This window comes from Saccopteryx leptura, chromosome 1, assembly GCF_036850995.1.
Source record: "Saccopteryx leptura isolate mSacLep1 chromosome 1, mSacLep1_pri_phased_curated, whole genome shotgun sequence".
Classification (NCBI taxonomy): Eukaryota; Metazoa; Chordata; class Mammalia; order Chiroptera; family Emballonuridae; genus Saccopteryx; species Saccopteryx leptura.
The window spans coordinates 345,621,391-345,643,406 of record NC_089503.1 but is presented as its reverse complement, the minus strand read 5'-3'; the positions used below and the strand labels follow the sequence as shown (position 1 = coordinate 345,643,406).

Below are 22,016 nucleotides of genomic sequence, written 5' to 3'. Positions count from 1 at the left end.
GTCTCCCTCTGGTGCTATTTCTGTCCAGGAAGGTATTAAAAGGTCGGTGTAAACAACTGCAGGTCTCCAAGCCGCTCAAGGCTGGCCTCGTGCCTCCTCCCAGTTAATCCTCTCGACTGAGTCTGTGATTCACAGTCTTAACAATGCTCTTTGTGGCGCTGCCCGGCCCTCCTCCGGGGCCTGCTTGGGCATGCTGGTGATGTCAGATGCCTGCACTTCAGCTGTCCTTTTGTATCCATGGTGATGGATGAAAAATAAGCTGCTTTGCAGTGATTTGAACTTTAATCCATTCAAATGACGCATACTTTATTACTCAGGTGACTTTTCTTCCCAATACTTCCAGTTCAGTGAAATCTTGAATTATTCAAACTGAAGTAAAATGCTTTTATTTTCTTTTCTTTCCTGTTCTTTTTTTTTTAAAAAACTTCAATGCCTTGGTAAATTTAAATAATCTTTGATTTCAGCACCTTAAAATTTCTTCTTGATAGTTAAATGCATAGGAAGTTAATTTCAGAAATATGACTCCAAAGGAAAAGAAATTACAAAATATATTTGAATGTCTTTCTCACTATAGCTACATAGGTAACTTGTATGAGGCTAAGTAAAGCCTGGAGGACCCACATAACACAAGGGAGAACATACAAAAATTATGACATTAGTGTTGCCACTTAACACCAGAAGTACTTGACACCATTTTAGTGGTCTATAGACATAGTATTAAATAACTGATTTCCAATCTTTCTAAATTCAGGAAAAAGAAAAGAAAATCTCAGCCTGGTGGTAGTCTTTAGCAACTTGCTAATACTTACTAGTCTTTGTGTTTATTTATTTACTTTTTAAATAATTCATGCATACTTATTTATTTATATTCATTTTTAGAGACAGAGAGAGAGAGAGAATGGGGGAAGAGCAGGAAGCATCAACTCCCATATGTGCCGTGACCAGGCAAGCCTGGGGTTTCGAACCAGTCATCTCAGCATTCCAGGTAGGTGCTTTTATCCACTGTGCCACCACAGGTAAGGCTGATCTTTTTTTTTCTTTTTAAAGAGCAGACTTTTTGTATAAAAATTTTGCATGTGATAATGTCTAGCCAAAACATGCTCACTACTACTATCAACTTACATAGTTTCTTTCCATTTATAAATAACACTGACTCTCCAGTGATGCAAAGTTTCCTTATATTAAAAAGTGATGTAATTAACACTATAAATGACACAAACAAATAGCAGATACCACTAAGGTGGGGGTGGTGTGAGGGACATATATTTACACACTTTTCTTAACTATTATCTGTATTTTCCTGCTTCAAAACTCTCGACAATCAATAATTAGCGATTAGTATACCTTAGGAAAAAAATTAATATTATATGAAATATTTAGAATAGGGGAACTCATAGAGACAAAAAGGAGGATAAAGGTGACTAGGAATGAAGATGGGGAATACGGAGTTGTCTAATGGATACTGAATTTTTGTTTGGGATGGTAAAATATTCAGGAAATGGACAGTGGTAATGGTTATACAATATTTTGAATATACTTAATGCCACTGAATTTTACACTTAAAGAAATATAGGTACTAAACTTATGGACTTTGGCCATAGAGAACATTTTATGAATTTGACCTGAAAGGCAAGGGAAGTAAAGGCAACAATAAATTAATGAGATTAATAACAATAAATTAATAAATTAATCAAATTAAAAAGCTTCCACACAGAAAAATAAACTGACAACAAAACAAAAAGACAGCCAACCAAATGGGAGATGATATTTCTAAACAACAGCTCCAATAAGGGGTTAATATCCAAAATATAGAAACAACTCTCAAAGCTCGGCAACAAACAAGCAAACAATCCAATAAAAATGAGAGAGAATCTGAACAGACACTTTTTCCAAGAGGACATACAAATGGCCAACAGATATATGAGAACATGCTCATCTTTGCTAGTAAAGAAATGCAAGTCAAAACTACAATGAGATACCACCTCACCCCTGTTAGATTAGCTATTATCAACAAGACAGGTAATAACAAGTGTTGGAGAGGCTGTGAAGAAAAAGGAACCCTCATTCACTGCTGGTGAGAATATAAACTTGTACAACCACTATGAAAGAAAGTATGGTGGGTCCTCAAAAATTAAGAATAGAACTACCATTATGACTTAGCAATCCCTACTGGCTATATACCCAAAAACTTAAAAACATTTGGTATGCAAAGATACATGCACCCCATGTTCATCTCAGCATTATTCACAGTGGCCAAGACACAGAAACAACCAAAGTGTCCTTCTATAGAGGACTGGATAAAGATAATGTGGTACAAATATACAATGGAATACTACTCAGCCATAAGAAATGATGACATAGTGCCATTTAAGACAATAAGGATGGACCCTGAGAACATTAAACTGAGTAAAATAAGTAATCCAGAAAAATCTAAGAACTATATTATTTCACCCATAGGTGGGATATAAAAATGAGACTCATGGACATAGATAAAAGTAGTTAGTAAGGGTAGAAGGTTGTGGGGGTGGGGCGTGGAGGGGAAGGGGGATAAAGAGGGACAAATATATGATGACAGAAAATGAATTGACTTTGGGTGATGGGCACACAACACAATCAACAGTTCAAATACTATAGAAATATTTACCTGAAACCTATGTAGTTGCATTGATCAATGTCATCCCATTAAATTTAAATTTTTAAATTAAAAAAAAAGGTTAAAACGGCACACACCATACACACACATCCCACACACATGGTTCATTAGTAAACTATAGAGATCCCTCTATGTCTAGATCAAAGATTTTAGAATTGAAAGTGTAGTAATTAAAGAGGAAGGTAAACGTATAAATGGGGGGAAGGGGCTGAACACAAGTAATAAAAAGGGTTTTAGTCTTTTAAACCAGGGACGAAAGGGTTATAGTTCTCTGACATCTCAGGAAGTGCCTCATGCTTGACTAGGGACTGAAGCTGTTCTAACAGGTAGAAGGGGTGTGGGAATGGAGAGGGTGTGCTGAAGAGAACAAGGGTCTCAGCTAGAATTTTTCAACCAGTCAGGCAAGTTAGGCTTGGGCTTCTGGCCTAGGATGGAAGAATCCAAACTATATTATCTCAGTTGCCTTTTTCCTCTAAACTAGATAAATGGGATTTTCCCTTCTTTTCTAGAGGCATGTACTTGGTAATCTGTATGTGTTTGTTCTCAGTCTATATATGTTGGTCACCGGTGATAAAATAGGTTGGTTATACACAGGTCATGTCTGGATGTCTACTGTTAGCAAAAAGGCTTTTTAAAAATAACATGTATATCCTTGACCAGTGGTGGTGCAGTGGACAAAGCATCAACCTGGGGCGCTAATGTCCCAGGTTTGAAACCCCGAGGTCACTGGCTTGAGCACCAGCTCACCAGCTTAAGTGTGCAGTCTCTGGCTTGAGTGTGGGATCATAGACATGATCCCATGCTTGCGCCCAAAGGTTGCTGGCTTGAAGCCCAAGGTCGCTGTCTTGAGCAAGGGGTCACTGCCTCAGCTGGAGCCCCCTGATCTAAGCATGTATGACAAGCAATCAGTGAACAAAGTGACGCAACTACAAGCTGATATTTCTCAACTCTCTCCCTATCTGTCTCAATCTCTTTCTCTCTCTCTCGCTATATAAAAATGATATTAATAATAACAACACATATATTATTGTGGTCAAACATACATAACAAAAATTGCCATTTTAATCATTTTCTATGTACAATTCAGTAGCATTAAATACATTCAAAATATTGTGCAACAATCACCACTATGTCTAAGACTTTTTAAAACCATCCCAAAGAGCAACTCTGTACCCATTAAACAAAATCACCCCATTTTCTCCTCACCCAAACCCTGGTAACCTTTATCTACTTGTTTCTGAATTTTCCTAGTCGTAGATATAGGTGAAATCATACCAAAAAATGGTTAAAATGGTAAATTGTATGTATACTTATGTATATTTTACCACCATTTTTAAAAATACTGCTACTTATGGCAGTTGTCAGCCTTGGTAAAATAAGTTGTTGTGAACTGACATAGGCAGAGCTAGTGAGGCTCTGAATCTGACCACAGAGTCTAGTGAAGCTGACATGCACAGGATGTTCTTTCTGAAAACTCAGAGGCAAAGCAGGACCTGTAGCAAGTCCAAGCTCTAGCTTAGTGTCAGGAACCATACAATTCACCGTTGGATCCTAAGACAAGGAGGGGGCTGGCTGTGTAGGCTTTGGAAATAAAACCAACTGCAGGAAGCATGAGTAACCTGTCTCGTTTGGCCTCACTGAACTGTCTTTTTATCAGAGGCATCGTGGCCAATTGACCACTCTTAATGACAGAACAAGAGTGAGCCTGGCCCTGGCCGGTTGGCTCAGTGGTAGAGCGTCAGCCTGGCTTGCAGAGGTCCCGGTCCAATTCCCGGCCAGGGCACACAGGAGAAGCGCCCATCTGCTTCTCCACCCCTCCCCCTCTCCTTCCTCTCTGTCTTTCTCTTCCCCTCCGGCAGCCGGCAGCCGAGGCTCCATTGGAGCAAGAGATGGCCCGGACGCTGGGGATGGCTCCTTGGCCTCTGCCCCAGGAGCTAGAGTGGCTCTGGTTGCAACAGAGCGACGCCCCGGAGGGGCAGAGCATCGCCCCCTGGTGGGCAGAGCGTCGCCCCCTGGTGGGCGTGCCGGGTGGATCCCAGTCGGGCGCATACGGGAGTCTGTCTGACTGTCTCTCCCCATTTCTGGCTTCAGAAAAATACAAAAAAAAAAAAAAAAAAAATGAGCCTGAGGTCATGGCACCTGAACCAGGTAGCAGGGTAGGGAGAACAGATATTTCATGTATCTTGGTCCAGATATAACAGCAAAATTATATTGGGTAGGTTTTAACACTATGACATTATGCAAGACATTTAGAAAAATCATAATAGATGGTTTCAGAAGATGTTTTTTCCCATAGAATACAAAATAAACAATACAAATTGTGGGGTAAAAATTGATAAACTTGAAAATGTCTCTAGCCTTTTCCTTTTCCACTTTTTGCTAAATGAAATGTGATGTGGGATTGTTCATATTGCCCCAGAATTGTGCCACTGCCCATAGTTGAGATACTCTTTAAAAAGTCATAAATAATTAGTTCTCAAAACCTTCTACCAGGGCTTATTAAAAAGTGTACAACAGCCTGACCAGGCAGTGGGCCAGTGGATAGAGCATTGGACTGGAATGCGGACAACCCAGGTTCGAGACCCTGAGGTTGCCAGCTTGAGCACAGGCTCATCAGGTTTGAGCAAAGCTCACCAGCTTGGACCCAAGATCGCTGGCTCGAGCAAGGGGTTACTCGGTCTGCTGAAGGCCCGCGGTCAAGGCACATATGAGAAAGCAATCAATGAACAACTAAGGTGTCGCAATGAAAAACTGATGATTGATGCTTCTCATCTCTCTCCGTCCCTGTCTGTCCCTATCTATCCCTCTCTCTGTCTCTGTAAAAAAAAAAAAAAGTGTACAACCAACCTCACCTCCATCAACCACACCACAGGAAACTCTTCTCTCAGCCTTCACCTAACCAAAGAAGAGGCCTAGTGCGGGGGAGCGAGGGGAGGAAATCCCAGAGGGTAATTCATAGAGCTCTCACTCCCTGACTGACGCCTGCTAAGTTGTAGCCCCTTTGCAACTTTGTACTGCTACTGGAATAAAGCATTTGAGGCAGTTCTTTGGGGAGTTTTCACTGTTCATGGGGCATCTGTAGAGACCAATGTCCATGTCAATTCTAAAAATTTCTGAAGGTGGGAATAGAAAAACCACTTCCAATAAGGCTTAAAGATATAATACAGGGGGTCCTTGGGTTACGACACAGTTCCGTTCCTATGACAGTGATGTAACCCAAATTTTGGTGTAAGTCAAAACACACCCTAACCTAAGTCACTTACCTATCCTTACAGGCGTCCCCAAACTACGGCCCACGGGCTGCATGCAGCCCTCTAAGGCCATTTTTCCAGCCCCCTGCCGCACTTCCGGAAGGGGCACCTCTTTCATTGGTGGTCAGTGAGAGGAGCACTGTATGTGGCGGCCCTCCAGCAGTCTGAGGGACAGTGAACTGGCCCCCTGTGTAAAAAGTTTGGGGACCCCTGATCTAGAACATAAAAACAGAACTAAGCCACAGAAAAAGGAAAAGGACATAAATATACTGTACTATAGTAACAGAAGAAATGACAAAAATGGGTGTAAAAAAAAATTCCTTATCTTTATTCCTGTGGTTGGCTTGCACACTGGAAGGGGCATTGCAAGGTGGGAGAGAGTGACCTATTGGGAGGAGGAAGCTGGAGAGGCAGGAGAACCTCAGAAGGTGCTGGAGATACTGGGTCATCAGGGCTGATCCCTTTACATGCTCCAGTATACATGTTACTGCGTATTCCACTGCACGCAACCAAACTAGTTCACCCATGTAGTCCGTAAGGACAACGCTAATGGCATCAGCCGAAACACTCACGTCTCAATTTCTTAAAGATTTTATGGGAGTGATTGTCATAAACTCGAAACATCACGTGTCAAGACTGTCATAACCCAAGGAACTCCTGTATATCTATAAGAAAATGAAAGCTGCCCGAACCTGGTTCGCCATAATAGTAAAAGAATATGGCAAGGACATCTGCGGTTGTTTGATCCATGCGAGGGCATGGGGAGTTGGAGGAGCAGCAGAAGGGCACAGGCCTGTCCGGGAGGCTGTTGGGTGGTAGGTGCACAATATAAACAAGAAGCTGGGAGGGTCAACTGCTGATTGACTTGTGGGACATCTATTCTTTTCCTCACAGCAACGGAGAGGCTGGTAAGTCTGAGCAGTGTCCCAAGGGAACCGCACTCCACCTGCTTGGAGACCATCTTCTCTTCTGAGGCGTGAACATGTTGAACCAGAGTGAGGCCAGTGAGGCCTCCTGACCTCTGACCTCTCCACCTCGGCCAACTGCACTGCCTCCCCTACTTCTACTGCATGGGGGAAGGAAGAGCAAGGGGATAAAAAAGGAGACTAAAGTTTTAAAACTGGACTGTACTTCAAAACCTGAAAGTAACCAGAATGTTATGGAACCTGTCCAAGATGTTAATCGGGAATTCAATAGATTCAGTAAAGAACAGCTGAAAATAACAATTGGCAATATATATATGTGTGTGTGTATATATATATATATATATACACATACATATATATGTATATATATATGTACACTATTTTTATTAATATTTTGCTAAGCTGAAATAGGTGAATTATCACACAAACTATAGTATATACATAACTTTATATTGTGAATTGAACACACATGTCTAAACCTCTGCCTCCCAAAGTCCCAGGAAAATAAGAGAAAAGCCATAAAATAAATTTTAAAAAAAAAAAAACGCTTAAAGATTAAAAGCAGCATTAAGGAATGGGGGTGTGAAATGGAGATAGTTGAGGAAATTGCTGAGAAAATTCTGGAAGATAAAAACTAAATAGGATTAGACTGAAGGAGCAAATTGGGGAATAAAAAAAAACTACAACCTAAACCTTCATAGGTAAGAGGGTTCCTTTCCAAAGGATGCCCAGAGATATTCCAGGTTTAGAGACAACATTGGAAAAAATCAGTTTGGGATCGGGATATCATCGGTGTAACTAAAGAAGTACTGAGGGAATCTGGTCGCCTCCACTTCCTTTTCCCTCTCTTTCCCCTGGGTTTGCATTTCCAAAATCATTCTATAATCACAGCACACACAGCTACTTCAAGCCATGAGGCAATGTCAACATTATAAGCTAAAACAATTAAGAAAATATAACAAAAATCGGGAAGGAGGAAAGTGGAAGAATATCTGTCCTAATTTCTTCATCTTTCATAACAAGTTGATGGATACTGTCTATAATAATGAATAAATAGTAGTAAAACATATGATTGGAGGCTAGAGAATAACCACCACAAACAAATAAACAAAAATCCCTTTAAAATATTCAGTGGCTACTGATGAAAATTTGTATCTCCTGGGAGCGAGACTTGTCATAAAGCGTGGGGAAGGGCAAGAAATCTTTGATATATTTGTATAATTTAAAAGGTTTTCTGAATTTTGATATTGCTTTAATAAAAATAAATAATTTTTGGTGCTTAGTAAGAATAAAATGTAAAGAAATACACTAAAGTGTTAACAGTGGTTGTTTTTTAATAAGAACTATGGGTAATTTTTGTTTTGGTTTTCTGCAAGTCTATATTTTCCAAGTTTCCTATTTTTATTATTATTTCCACAGTAGAAAAAAATCATTATTAATCAAATGTCATGACCATGGGTTTTCTGTAAAGTATTTCACATATAATATTTAGCTGAAGAGAGGAGAATCAAAGATGGGCCAGTAGTCTTTGTAGCTACTAGTAACAGGAAGAGGCAGAAGTTGGAACTGAACAGAGGAAGTTGGCACCAATTTCAGAAAGGAATAAATTTTGAATGTACTCGGGAATGGAAAGTTTCACCATCCATGAAGTTTACTGAGCCACACTTGGATTTTTCCTCACTGTGATTTTCTCCTTATCTAGATTTTTCTGTCTGATAAGGCTTGCATATCCATCTCCCTCCCACCCTTATTTATCACAACGTGATAAAAATCTGACCACCGCAGAGATCACAAATGAGACCTTCCCCATTAGGACATATTGTATCTGGAGCTGCTTTCTTCCTGGTTTGGCACTCACGAGGTCATGTCCACCACAGGTCAGACATGATCTTACAGAGTTGGCTTCATGATCTCCTGACTGCTGACCCTCCTTGGTCAAGGAGTCATGGCCAAGCAGACTGTTGAGTTCTTCTACAGGATGGTCACTGCATATGGTGTGGTTAGTGCAGAATAGTATGATAAAGTAACTGGTTCCTGTAAGAGGTAACTCCTCTGCACAGCAGCCTCAACTATTTAGTGCCTCCAGCAAAACTGTCTTACTTGTATTCAAGGTCATGACCACGGCATCTGTCCCTGTGCATTTATTTTAATACTTTTTTGGCCAGTGTCCCAGAAGAGCATATTCTTTCATGCAATATTCAGCAAAGATTTTCTATGAAAGTCAGTGATCATGGTTGCAGTGTTAATTGAACATAAAAGGGTAGCATGCCAGCCTACTGCAGGCAAAGAGCCCCTTTAGAAATATCCACCAAGGAGCCTGATGAAAGGCATTTGGAATTTTTGTACAATGTTTCCAAAATTTGAAGAACTATTTCTTTTTGAAGGACCTTTTTGATCCCTTTGGTAGATTTTTATCACTGCAGACTATAAGGACATCTTAAACTATGTACAAGTTCTTTGGCATTACATACAAAGTTTCATCCCCAAATTCTTTAACATATAATGGAGCAGTAGAAGCTATTGAAATATTAAAGGAGTTGTGGCTGCCTTCACAGTGGGCCCACTAAACATCAGCGAGGGTCTTTTTTGGGTAAAGAACTTGCTTCTCAAAGTGGGTTCTACAAATAGTGTCAGCATTGAATTATCAGAACCACATGAGATCTACAGAATAAGAATCTTCATCCCAGGTGATTTCCCTGCACAGTAAAGTCTGAAAGGGACTCGCTTAGGAGACTACCAGGTTGCCTTAGGAAAGTTCTCAGCTGTCAAACAAGAGTGTTACATCTTACGAATTTCACAACTAACTTCTGAGCATGCTATACTGGTTATTTTATATTCAATGTAAATTAGATGCTTCTCAGAATGATAGCAGTATTTCAGTTTGCTGTTATTCTAAGCATGAGACCCTATGCCTTAGGGTTTGGAATCAACCCTTTCATTGTCTTGGTGATGCAGATCCTTTTAATTGTGATTGCAGATCAAAGAGGATCTCATCTCTCAAAGATTACTGAGTTTTTGATTTATAAGCTGATTTTCAGTCATTGCTGGAATTTTTTTTAGAAGTACTTACATAATTTACACAGCCAAATAAAGAAAAGACAAGGAGTTCACAGCTGTCTTTTTTTTTCCATCTTTTTGCCACCGCCTCTGAGCTTGTACCTGCTCAGAGTAATGTTACACTGATCATAAATATAGCCTAACCAGGTGGTGGTGCAGTGGATAGAGCGTTGACTTGCAACACTGAGGATCCAGGTTCCGAAACCCTGAGGTCACTAACTTGAGCATGGAGTCGCTGACTTAAGTGTGGGATCATAGACATGACCCCAAGGTCACTGGCTTGAGCAAGGGGTCACTGGCTCAGTTAGAGCCCCCCAGTTAAGGCACATATGAGAAAACAATCAATGAACCATGAAGGTGCGGCAACTATAAGATGGTGCTTCCCATCTCTCTCCCTTTTGGTCTGTGTTTCTCTCTCTCTCTCTCTTATGCTAAAAAAACAAAACAACAGAAACATTAGGAAGATGGTGTTTGTATGTTTTTTTACCCATGGAAATACTGGATTCGGATGAGCTTCTTTAAAAACACAACAAAACTTCAGTTTTAGATGAGATGCACACATGTTCAGAGGAACTTAGTGTGGAAGGAGGAGTTCATCATCTAGATCAGAGGTCTCACACTCATGGCCCGCGGGCTGCATGCGGCCCGCCGAACAATTTTTTTGCACCCGCAGACTAATCCACGAACTACAATTTCTGGTCGTTTTGTGACACTGAAAAGTGTTGCATAACAGTTGCCTTTTGTAGACCTAGTGCGGCCCGCCAAACGGCTGTGATCTTGCTCTGCGGCCCACATGCTAGATGAAAATATTCTGTGCTTGTGGTCCTAGTGAAGAGACCGGAAAATTCAGTGTGTGTTTTAAACTGGGTTTGTTTCTTTGATTTTTTTTATCACTTGAATGGACATGAAAATATAATGTATTAAAACAAGAAGGTTGACTCTTACAGCCATGATAGACCATCATGAACACCAGTGATCTTGAATGACTTAATTTTGTACAACTGAACCATTTTCCTTCCTCTTCCATTAGGTTTCTTCCATAATGTACAATTTTTCTAGAAAATTATATGGTCTGGTCCCATTTTATAAAGACTCGTCTTCAATGCTGAAGAAATGTTGCAGCTGTTGTTCATAAGCTATTATTTTATACGTCATCATCTATTTCTTTGTGGTCATTTTAAAATTCTGTGGTCAGTTGAGCTGTGTTGAGACACTGTAGTTCATGAATACAATTGTCAAAAGCCTTTGTAGCTATTATGCCATTATGGTGGTTGTTTAATGTATAAAAAAATTAAGTAGGAATTTCTTAAGTGTCTAGAAGGTTTTTTTGTAAGAAATTCTGTGGTGGAAGAGGAACATGCTTTTTAAATCACTAAGTTTGTGTTAAGAACAAAATGTATGCGTAAATATTAATAGAGCCTTTCTAATCTTCTTTTGACAAATTCTACTGACAGTCATTTGAGAGTTCTTGTTTTTGGAGTATTCTTTGAAATTCAATAGAGGATTTATTGAGGAGTCTGCAACAAGGAATAAAGAATGTTGATTTGAAATTTGTAATTCAAATATACTTTTCTCTAAATCCTAAAATCCAGTCAATAGAAATGTAAGTTAAAAATATAAAATTTAATAGCTTTCATATTGCAGAGTAGTGCAATTAAGAGCACAGACACTTTGAAATCAAAGGTCAGACAGACTTGAGTCCATCACTCAGAAGTTACAAATAGAACAAGTTACTCAAACTCTTAAGTTTTAGGTTTTTATCTGTAAAATGGAAACCATTATGTCTACTTCCTCAGGCTATTTTGAAAATTAAATAAGATAATTGCTTAGTAAACCCCAAGGCTAATGAGTGTAGGTATTATTATATTATTATACAGAGTGGTGAAAAAGTAGATTTACAGTTATATGGACAATTATACAATAAATAATAAATAATAATACAGGAATAAACTCTGTGTTTCATGACTCACAACTGTAAACTTATTTTTGCCCCACTCTGTATATAATATTCCTGTGTATGTGTGTGTATGTGTATCCAGTAAAAATCCAGGCAAAACAATAGAAAATTGGACAAAAAGCATGAATACCCATTTCAATGTCTATCTAGACAATGAAATACAAATATATATTTTTATTACAGAAATTGTCATTATAAATGTAATGATAATGTAAATATCAATGTCATGATAATGTAAAGAAATTTCACTCATAATAGTCATATTTTGTGACCTACATAAAGAAAGAACTAAAAATATACCATGTCTCTGGAAAGAAAAACTGAATAATTTAATAATGTCAAATCATTCCAAAATTGATTTATAGGATCACTGACATCCAAAAACCATTTCTTTAAAATTTTCAAAATGCTAAAAAAAATTTAGATAAACACTAAAAGTTGAAAAATAATAATTTTGAGAATTATATAACATGTTGAAATAGTAAAATATTAGTGTTACAAAAATTAAAATATATGATAAAGTTCTCAAGTCAAAAAAGATTATTCATTAAATGATTCTAAGAGAAGTCGTGAGTGTAGGGATCTTTGTTTATAACCTTTACTCATAGCATTCTATCAACTACACATCAAATGAATTTAAGAGTTAATTGTATAAATTGAAAATATAAAAAGCAAGCATAAAATTAATTATCTAATTTCTGCAAATAGAAAACTTCCTAAAATCACCAATGATGAAAAAAGTCTTCACTAAACACATGAACAAAGGATACGAACAGACAATTGGCCAAAATAAATTAATACATATCACCAATGTGGAAAAGTCTAATATCATTAGAAATCCTTTTTAAAATTAAAAAATAAAATTATTAGATCTAAGTAGATTTTTGCTTTTATCTCTCTGCTAATTTTCTATTTCAAGAATAAAACACTGAATGCTGGTAAGGAGGTAATAGAAACAGTCATTCTCATACTATTGGGGTGTATAAAACTGGTTTAAATCTTTTTGTTAGTAATATGTGAAAAGTCTTAAAGCAACAGTATCCCTTAACCAAATAATTTTACTTTTAGAATTATCCTTGAAGGAATTCCTAAATGCAAAATTGTAAAGTTCAAACTTGTACTTACATTATAACAAAATTATTTTTGAAAGAAAGTTGGAGATACCATAAGGAGTAATGTGGTTAAATATATTATGGTTTATGGTTAAATTTTTAAAAACATTAAATATGTGCATAAAATTTATAATAAGAGGAAATTTATATAATAATGTTTTTTTAAAAAAAGAAAAAATTGAATATAAAAGTATGATAAATATGCAAAAATATTAACTTTGTGTTTGGATGGTAGAACTAAGGGAATTTTTGTATTTATTTCCTAAATATATGATCTGATTTTTCTATCATAAATATATTTAACTTTTTTTAGTGAGACTCCTGCATGTGCCCCAACAGAGATTCACCTGGCAACCCCCATCTGGGGCTGATGCTTGAATCAACCAAGCTATCTTCAGTACCTGAGGCCGATAATCAGATCAGCTGAGCTATCCTCAGTGCCTGGTGCTCACACTAGAACTAATTGAGCCACTTTTTGTGAGAGGGGAAGAGAAAGAGAAGGGGGAAAAGGAGGGGGAGAGACACAGATAGTCACTTATCCTGTGTTCCCTGACTGGGAATTGAACCCAGGACATCCTCATGCCAAGCCAACGCTCTATACACTAAGCCAACCGGCCAAGACCATATTTAACTTTTATGATTAGAAAAAAGATAAAATACTTTTGAAAACTTCAAAGTAACATTTACTTTTACAACAATGCTTTTCTAGTTATGTAAGAAATATATAAAATAACATTTGTCAATTTATATTTCTTTGCTGACCACATATATAATTATAGATTCCTAGTGTCCACATAGAATGATATTATATACATATTAACAAACTTCGATAAAAATTATGAACATTTTTTAGTTTTAATCTGCAGACATAAGGAGTATCTGCAATTTGTATTTTTTATAATATTTTATCGATCATTTCAAAACTAATGATAAGTAAGGTGTTTGGGAAAAGAAGAGAAGATACAGAATTCTAAAACTCATCAAATTTTAATTTTTATTAAAATAATACTTATCTATATATCTTTTCTTTTTGCCTTTTTAAGTTATGATCATTTTAGTGGTCCATGAAAAAAATTAAAATTTATGATGATGGAGATATTGAATTTTCCAAATTATTATTAAAATATAAAAGATTTAAATTCTTATTGAGCAACAAAAAGCATCCAGCATATGTTTTCAGAACATCTGCAACATGAAAAAAGAAATGTAAGGAACTATTAATAGAAAAATGGAGGACTGGAGCATTCCACTGGGAATGTTCCCGGATCACAGCAACCATTACCATGCAGGAGCCTTCCAAGGGTAATTATGATTGGAATATTTACATTTGGACTAAATGCACACTGGAGGGAAGTGCTTTGTAATTAGTAGTGGATAAGCTTACTAAGACACAACCTTGCTTCAGTCAGCAAACACTGGATAACCAGAGAATGTCTTTTTTCTAAGTAAACTTTAATATTTTATGAGACAATTATTCATTTATATGTCTCATTTGTCATACAAAACTTTTTCCAGAGTGCTTCCAGGAGAAAAGTTACCCTGATTGCAGGAAGTGTGGAAATAATCAGTCTAGAATGGACAGACTATTATGTATATTACAGTTTATTATTTTGAATCTCATTGATTTAGGATTGTTCACATCTGACTGGCCTCTTGTTTTCCTTGGAATCACCAAGGAAGAAAATGTTTACAATGCAAATTAATATCTTAAATGAGATATCCTAAAAGTGAAAATCAATTTAAACATGTCAGCACTGTGTGTTATGAAGTTCAGATGAGTTTCACTTGCAGGAGCAGTACATGCAAAGCCAGGCGGAGTAAACAACAGGGAAGGATGTGTGCAGCCTGCTGCTATAATTCTTCTAAATGGCTCAGCTCTGGAGATGGACGGACTGTAGAATCAGCAGTCTGGGCACAGGTCTTCCATACACAGAGGGTCAACCACTGTCAAAAAACTAGGCAGTGGCTTAGGGTGTGGCGTACATTACGACAGCACTAGATCCTGGCCTCATAATCAGCTTTTCATGGTTTCATACATACATAATAGAAATGTAATTTTTAGAATCCTTTTTGAAAGGATTTTATTTAAGGATATTTAAAGCACAAAATCCATTCATCAGATAGAGTCAGCTATTTACTTTAAAAAATGAAAACTCTAAATAAGGTCTCCATAAAAAAAAGACACATCCCTAATCGATCTTCTCACCAATAGTGAAACAGCTGTTGCTCAGAAAAGATTTCTGATAACAAAGTGAGGTGAATCTATAAAATGCATTGTTTACACTTCAAGTGTTTTTTTTGTTCTTTTTAATTTTTTTTTATTTTTAAATTATTTTTATTTATTCATTTTAGAGAAGAGAGACAGAGAGAGAGAGAGAGAGAGAGAGAGAGAGAAGGGGGGGAGGAGCAGGAAGCATCAACTCCCATATGTGCCTTGACCAGACAAGCCCAGGGTTTTGAACTAGTGACTTCAGCGTTCCAGGTCAACGCTTTATCCACTGCGCCACCACAGGTCAGGCTGTTTTCTTAATTTAACTTTTTATTATGAAAATGCTCAAACGTATTCAGAAACAGAGCCACTAATATAATGAATCTCCATGTATCTATCTCCAAATGAAAACAATTATCAATGCCGTGTGGGCAAAAGTAGGCTTACAGCTGTGAGTGGCATTCTTTTGAGTTAATAAAGCTATTGTAACAATCATAACCTGCATGTCTTTTTCCATTCCAACAACTGTAAACCTACTTTTGCCCACTCCTGTATTTTGGTGGCATAGACTTTGATTAGAATTACTACTGAGGGGTATAATACAGTAGGGTGTGTCTACCTTTTTCACCTTATCTGAGTACTAATCATAGTCATGACGCATATATGAATGAATCATGAACAAATTTCAAATTAAAAGAAAATAAAAGGATTTAGTCCAAAAAATTTGTAACAGGAGAAAAGGGCACTCCAACTGGTAGACAAATTTGATGTAAAAACTGGTAAAATGAAATAGAACAAATCATATTCCTATCATACAGTCACCAAAACAAAACAAAACAAAAAGTCAATATTGTATCAACTTTCCAAAGAATCACAAAGAAGCTATTTTGGAGCTGTAAAAAAGAAGGGTAAATCAGGAATGAGGGTTGATTAATTATAGTAACAGCATATTGCAGATGCAAAGCTGAAGTAAACAGGATGAGAGAATCAGAAGCAGGTAGGGACGATTGTGGGAAATGAGAGAAGACAGGCACGCTTAAGGAGAAGAAGCAGAAGGAGCTCTGTCCAGCGAAAGGGCCCTCGAAACAGAAACATAACAGTAACAAGTATACCAAGTGCCCATATCTTGGTCTCTAATGTTATTCCATGCAGAAAGGAACCAGGCCTTCTAGGAGGACTGGTTGATTCCAGGACTGGCATGTGACTGTCATATTGGATAGCACAGGTTGAGTCTATTCTTCTTGTTTTAAATACCAGTACCAGGGAAGTTATGTATGTTTCCTAAGTCATTCACGTGTTCAAAGGCAAAAGCCAAATTTAAAATCCACATCTCCTGATAACTAGCAAATTGTTATTGCACTATGCCATATTACTTATGTGTGAATATATATATTAAATTTTATTTTGTTTTATGTTTATATTTATTTCTAAAGAAAAAATAAATACATTTTAAAAAATGAATACTAGAAGCTCCGTGGGAGCAGGAATAATTTTCCTCATTCACTGACACTTTCTCAGTGCCTAGTAAATTGATGACATATAGTGGTTGCTTACAAAATATTTGTTGAGCCTGACTGTTGGTAACACGGTGGTTAGAGCATCAACCTGGGACACTGAGGTCCCAGGTTCACAGCCCGAGATCATTGGCTTGAGTGTGTGGGCTCATCTGGGTTGAGCACAGGCTCACCAGCTCTAGTGTGGGGGTCTCTGGCTTGAGCATGGGATCATAGACGTAACCCCATGGTTGCCGACTTGAGCCCAAAGGTTGCTGGTTTGAAGCCCAAGTTTGCTGGTTTGAGCCCAAGGTCGCTGGCTTGAGCAAGGGGTCACTGGCTCAGCTGGAGCCCCTTGGTAAAGGAACGTTTGAGAAGCAATCAATGAACAACTAAAGTACTGCAACTATAAATTGATGCTTCTCATCTCTTTCCCTTCCTGTCTGTCTTTCTGTCTTTTTCTCTCTCTCATGCCCATATAATGTGTGCGTAAAAAAATCAAAATTGTTGAATGAATAAATGCAGGGATAAACAGTTACAAGATGTCAAAATCATCTGCTATGTGATTATTTTAACTAGGCTATCATCTACGTGAAAGTTGATACTATATTTTATTCACTGTCTTATCTTTTTATTTTAAATTCTTCCATTGATTTGAGAGAGAGAGAAAGGAATGGGGAGATAGAAGCAGCGTCTCATTGTTCCACTTAGTTGTGAACTCATTGATTGGTTCTTGTAGCTGCCCTGATCAGGGATTGAAGCTGTGACCTCAGAGCACGGGAAAAATGCTCTATCCTCTGAGCCACCTGGCCAGGGCCTATTCTTAAGCACCTACAACTTGGGCTTATGTCAAATACTTACAGGGCCTGACCTGTGGTGGTGCAGTGGATAAAGCGTCGACCTGGAAATGCTGAGGTCGCCGGTTCAAAACCCTAGGCTTGCCTGGTCAAGGCACATATGGGAGTTGATGCTTCCAGCTCCTCCCCCCTTCTCTCTCTCTGTCTCTCTCTCCTCTCTCTCCCTCTCTCCTCTCTAAAAATGAATAAATAAAAATTTTTAAAAAAAAGGTCTTCTCATCTATTAAAAAAATACTTACAGAACTTTTTGAAATAGTTATGAAATGGTGATTTATTGATACCACAAATATTATTTGGATCTGAGGCAGCACAATGTGGTAGAAAGAACACTCAGCCAAGATAGGTGGTCTGAGTTAGGGTCTCAACTCTGCAATGAACTGGTTTTGTAACTTTGGATAAGTTCCTTCAGCATTCTGGGCAATGTTAATATAAAATATTGAATCATATTTCCAATCTCCAATTCAATTTTAATTCTAAGATCAATCTCTCCATACCCTTGCCATAATAATAATAATTTTGCAACACTCCAGATGTAATAGCTTAGTAATTCAGTTATTTTTAAATGTACGGCATTTTTCTTCTGAAACTGTCATATCAGATAGGTCATGAGAGAGTCAAGATACAAAGTTGGGTTACAAGTGTTCTGAACATCGATTTTCGTCATCTTGATTACAGAGGTAAAATGCTGAAGACGCCTTGACAGAGGCATAAAATAGATCTGGTAGCAAATTCTTCTAGCCCCGACTTGTTAAATGTGAAAATGTGTCTAAATGTGTATGCTCCTTTCAATTTAAGAACATTAAAATATGGAGAGTTGTGTAATATCACTTAAGCATAGAGTAGGGTGTGTAACATAACAGGTCAACTACTATCATTGACTAAACTATTTTCTACATAAAATTGACCATCACCAACAAAATTTATTTAGTCATTGGTTCTCCTTCTACCCAGCTACACAAAAACCCATCATAGCCAACAAAGTCCATTTTTTCAAAAAATTCCACTGGTATACTTATTGTTTCATCATGTACTGCCCACCACTACCACCACTCCTATCTGAACTGTCTTGAATGGCAATAATATTAATGATTCATTTTATTATTTGCTGATGGTGCATTAACTCTTGAAATGTTGTCATATTTAGTAAATTAAAAGCACAATGAGGTATCACCTCATACCTGCCAGAATGGCTATCATCAATAAATCAACAAGGAAGTGTTGGGGAGGATGTGGAGAAAAGGGAACTGCTCTGTTGCTGGGAATGCAGATTGTTGCAGCCACTGGGGAAAGCAGTAAGGAGTTACCTTTAAAAATTAAAATGAAACTGCCTTATGACCCAGAGATTTCACTTTTTGGAATTATCCAAAGAAACCCAAAACACTGATTTGAAAAAATATATGCTCCCCTATGTTCATTATAGCATTATTTACAATAGCCAATATTTAGAAGCAGCCCAAGTGTCCATCAGTAGATGAGGGGATAAAGAAGCTGTGGTACATTTACACAATGGCATGCTACTCAGCTGTTAAAAAAAGAAGGAAATCTTACCCTTTGCAAGAGCATGGATGGACCTGGAAAGCATTATTCTCAATGAGATAAGCCAGTCAGAGAAAAACAAGTACCGTAGGATTTCACTCATATGTGAAATCTAATGAACAAAATAAACTAATAAGCAAAAGTAGAGACAGATTCAGATAGAGAGCAGGCTGACGGCTGTTGGGGGCGGGGGAAGTGTGAGGGGGAGTGGTGGGATTGAGCAAAGAAAAAACTCATGGACACAGACAATGGTGTGGTGATTGCCAGTGGGTGGGGGGAGTTGTACAGGAAGGCAGAGGAGGGTAAAGGGGGGATAAATGGTGATGGAGGCTTGACTTGAGGTGGTGAAAACACAGTATAGTATACAAATGATGTGTTGTGGAATTGTGCACCTGAAACCTGTTTAATTTTATTAACCAGTGTTACCCCAATACATTCAATTTTAAAAAGATTTTTTATCATATTTAGAAAGCAATGGCCCTGGCCAGTTGGCTCAGTGGTAGAGCGTCAGCCCAGCATGTGGAAGTCCTAGGTTTGATTCCCGGTCAAGGCACACGGGAGAAGCACCCATCTGCTTCTCCAACCTTCCCCCTCTCCTTTCTCTCTGTCTCTCTCTTCCTCTCCCGCAGCCAAGGCTCCAATGGAGCAAAGTTGGCCCGGGTGCTGAGGATGACTCCATGGCCTCTATCTCAGGTGCTAGAATAGCTCCAGCTGTAACAGAGTAACACCCCAGATGGGCAGAGCATTGCCCTCTAGTGGGCATGCATGGTGGATCCCTGTTGGGTGCATATGGGTGTCTGTCTGACTACCTCCCCACTTCTAACTTCAGAAAAATACAAATAATAATAATAATACAGTGTGTCCATAAAGTCATGGTGCACTTTTGACTGGTCACAGGAAAGCAACAAAAGACGATAGAAATGTGAAATCTGCACCAAATAAAAGGAAAACCCTCCCAGTTTCTGTAGGATGATGTGGCAGCATGTGCGCATGCACAGACAATGACGTAACACCGTGTATACAGCGAAGCAGCCCATGGCCATGCCAGTCGAGATGTGGATGGTACAGAGGAAAGTTCAGTGTGTTCTGTGGTTCGCTAAATTCAAATCCGTGACCAAAGTGCAACGTGAATATCGGTGCATTTATAATGAAGCACCACCACATAGGAATAACATTACTCGGTGGGATAAGCAGTTGAAGGAAACTGGCAGTTTGATGGAGAAACCCCGTTCTGGTAGGCCATCAGTCAGTGATAAGTCTGTAGAGGCTATACGGGATAGCTACCTAAGGAGCCCTAAAAAATCTGTGCGTGAGCCCACATCGAACTGCACTGAATAGGTATGAAACTGGGAGAGTTTTCCTTTTATTTGGTGCAGATTTCACATTTCTATCGTCTTGTTGCTTTCCTGTGACCGGTCAAAAGTGCACCATGACTTTACGGACACACTGTAATAATAATAGAAAGCAATGACAGTTTGAAGTCTGAAAGGGAAGTTGGGTTAACTATATGAATTATGGATTTTTTTTACTGTTCTTTTCATGATTTTTTAAAGATATCTTCTTTAGGGTTAAACAAATTGGTTGGCATTTAAATTTGACATGAAAATATCATCTAAATTCTCACTTTTGCAGCCATTGCTGAAGTACCAGCAGTCAAAATAAATTCAATACCTTTGTGACTTCTGACCAGAGCAAGAACCATAAAAGGCATTTCAATGCACCTTCCCACATTCTCCTCTTTCCAGAGTTGAGACAGAAGTCTAGTACAAAGCTTGATGAATGCCCATACAGAAGGATGATGAAGTTCAGGTTGTGTGAGGAGACTACAAAGGGCAGCAAATTGGAAATGTAGTCCAGATTTACAGAAAAAAAAATGTGTCATCTACAATAAATAAGTGCAGTGGGAGAAAGCTAATGGTAAAACTGTTTATGTGGGCACTCACCTAGCAAGGTGTTTATCAATAAACTAAAGCTGGACAAAGACCACAAGAAGGTCCTTGAATGTACAGGTTCACATCTTCGTGTTCACTTTAAAAACAGTCATGAAACTACCCAGACCATCAGGGGTATGTATACTTGAAAAGCCATCAATTATCTGGAGGCAGTCACTTTACAGAAGCAACGTGTGCCATTCCATCACAATAATGGAGTTGGAAGGTGTGCCCAGGTCCAACAGTGGGGCTGGACGCAGGGTCAGTGCCCCAAAAAGAGTACTGAATTTTTGCTGCACATGCTTAAAAATGCTGAACTTTGGGGTTTAGATGTAGATTCCCTGGTCCTTAGGCACATCCAGGCAAACAAATCTCCCAAGATGCAGCGCAGAACTTGCAGAGCTCAAGGGCGGATGAACCCTTACATGAGCTCTCCCTGGAGGACTGAGATGATCTTTACTGAAAGAGAGCAGATTGTTCCTAAGCCAGAAGAGGAGGTTGCATAGAAGAAAAAGGTATCGCAGAAGAAACTGAAGAAGCAAAATAAATACTAATAAAAGTAAACACACAAACAAAAAACATAAACCTGAACATAAAGCCAAATCTCAGTAAGTAGGAAAGAAAAAGGGCAAATACAAGGAAGAAACAATTGAGAAGATGTAGGAATAAAGTAATCTTAGATACAACCTTCATTAAAAACTGTTAAAATGAAATATATAAATAATCGAAACTCTTAAATGGAAGTTTGAAATATGCGAGGTTGAATGGTAGCAATACGAAGAAAAAGCAAAAACATGTTTTCAGAACAGGTTATCATGTTTATTCCTTCATGGCTCTCAATATAATATTATGTTCCCTCTTCTTGCAATGAAATTTCCCTCCCATTTGTCTATCTGTAAAATCCCATGTGTCCTTTAAAACCAAGCTCAGGCATAACCACCTGTTACAGATTGTTTTCAAAATTTCCCCTCTCACACCCATTCCAGGACTGTGGCTAGTCATCCCTCAAAATGACCTTCGACACGGCCAACTGA

At 38.2% G+C, this 22,016-nt stretch overlaps 1 pseudogene; it reads left to right on the top strand.

Moving 5' to 3' along the window:
* The first annotated feature begins 6,579 nt into the window (after positions 1–6,579).
* Positions 6,580–21,645, top strand: LOC136388435 (large ribosomal subunit protein uL24-like; annotated as a pseudogene).
* The last annotated feature ends 371 nt before the right edge of the window (positions 21,646–22,016 follow it).